This window comes from Neopelma chrysocephalum, unplaced genomic scaffold, assembly GCF_003984885.1.
Source record: "Neopelma chrysocephalum unplaced genomic scaffold, ASM398488v2 Primary Assembly neopelma1_96151, whole genome shotgun sequence".
Lineage (NCBI taxonomy): Eukaryota > Metazoa > Chordata > Aves > Passeriformes > Pipridae > Neopelma > Neopelma chrysocephalum.
This window is the reverse complement of record NW_020924800.1, coordinates 1-1,906: the sequence shown is the minus strand read 5'-3', so window position 1 is coordinate 1,906 and position 1,906 is coordinate 1. Positions and strand designations below refer to the sequence as shown.

The 1,906-nt window shown below is 68.3% G+C and overlaps 1 long non-coding RNA gene across 1 annotated transcript; it reads right to left on the bottom strand.

The window, feature by feature from the left end:
• Positions 1-9: 9 nt before the first annotated feature.
• LOC113981132 lies at positions 10-1,598 on the bottom strand. Its single transcript, XR_003538327.1, has 4 exons — positions 1,588-1,598; positions 1,239-1,309; positions 944-1,042; positions 10-154 (listed from the first exon to the last, which is right to left on the bottom strand). It is a non-coding gene; the product is annotated as an uncharacterized LOC113981132 (long non-coding RNA).
• Positions 1,599-1,906: the final 308 nt, after the last annotated feature.

Here is a 1,906-nt window from a genome sequence, read left to right as displayed (position 1 = left end):
GGGGGGGGTCACACAGTCTCTGGCCGCCGTGGGGCTGGAGGGGGGTGCGGAAGCAGGAGCCCCCCCCCCCTCGCTGCCCCCCTACTCCAGGTAGATGTCCTCTGTGGGGCAGGCATATTCCAGGTGCTCCTGGTAATATTCCTGAAACGCTCGGCTGCGGGGACAGTGGGGGGGCTCAGGGCTGGGACCCCAATACCCTGAACCCTCCGCACCCCTAAACCTGGCACAGCCACACCCCAGCGCTCAGACCCCCCCAGTGCCCCCACCCTTGGCACCCAGACCCCTCCAGCACCCACAGCTCCACTGCACCCCCGTCTGTGGCACTGCCAGCCCCCCCAGCACCCCCAGAGCTGGCACAGTCACCTCTCCAGGATCCAGATGCCCTGTACCCACACCCCAGCCCTGACAGTCCCAGTGCCCTGGCACCCAGGCTCCCAGCACCGCCAGCCCCCCCGCCCCCTGCCCCCTCACACCCAAACCCCGGCACCCCCAGCACTGCCAGACCCCCAGCACCCAGCCCTCCTGCACCCAGTCCCCCAGCACCCAGCTCCACTGCACCCTCACCTCTGGCACTGCCATACCCCCAGCACCCAGCTCCCCAGACCCCCAGCACCCCCAGACCCTCAGCACCTCCAGACCCCTGGTACCCAGACCCCCAGCACCCAGCCCCAATGCACCCTCACCTCTGGCACTGCCAGTCCCCCAGCACTCAGTCCCCTGGCACCCAGACCCCCTGCACCCAGCTCCTCAGACCCCCAGTGCCCCCAGCTCCAGCACCCCCAGACCCTCAGCACCTCCAGACCCTCAGCACCCCCAGCTCCAGCACCCCCAGACCCCTGGTACCCAGACCCCCAGCACCCAGCTCCCCAGCCCACCCACCCACCCTGCACCCAATCCCACGGCCCCCCGCCCCCCGTGCCCCCCGTCCCCGTCCCCTCCGTACCCGACACACTCGGCCACGTGTCTCATGGACTCCTGGGACACGAACACGTGGCAGGCGAAGCGGCTCAGCACCGGGTGCTTGGTGATGAACCCGAAGTAGCTGTGGGGGGCACAGGGTGAGGGGGGCACAGGGTGAGGGGGGCACAGGGTGAGGGGGGCACCCCAACCCTGCCCTGGGCGGGGGCCCCGGGGCAGCCACAGCGGGACCAGGAGTGGGCAGGGGGTCCTGGTGTGGCCCATGGGTGCCCCTGGCAGGGGATGGGGGTGGTGCCCACGGGGGGCTGGGGGGGGCTCACCAGCTGTTCCGGGGGTGGCACCCGCAGAAGGAGATGTTTTTCATCTGGAAGAAGTGGCTGCAGCGCTCGAACTGGGAGGGAAGAGCAGAGGTGTGGGTGGTCGGCTGAGTGCTCAGAGACTCCCCAAAATTCTACGCCACTCGACTCCTGGTCATCCCCCAAACCCACCCCCTGTGCCCCTCACCTCCTCATCACCTCCCTGAATCCCCTCCCCTCACCTCCTGGTCACACCCCGAGCCCTCTCCCCTCACATCCTCATCACCCCCTAAGCCCCCTCTCCTCACCCCATCACCCCCCTAAACCTCCTCCCCTCACCTCCCCATCCTTCTAAGTGCCCCCCTGCCTTCACCTCCTCATCCCCCCAAACCCACACACCCGCTCCCATCACCTCCTGGTCACTCCCCAAACCCACACCCCTGCTCCCATCACCTCCTGGTCACCCCCCAAACCTCCTCCCATCACCTCATCACCCCAAAACCCCATCCCCTCCTCATCCCCCCAAACCCACACCCCTGCTCCCCTCACCTCCTGGTCACCCCCCAAACCCCCTCCCATCACCTCATCACCCTCCCCTCCTCATCCCCCCAAACCCACACCCCTCCTCCCATCACCTCCTGGTCACCCCCCAAACCGCCTCCCCTCCCCATCTCCCCAAACCCCATCCCCAT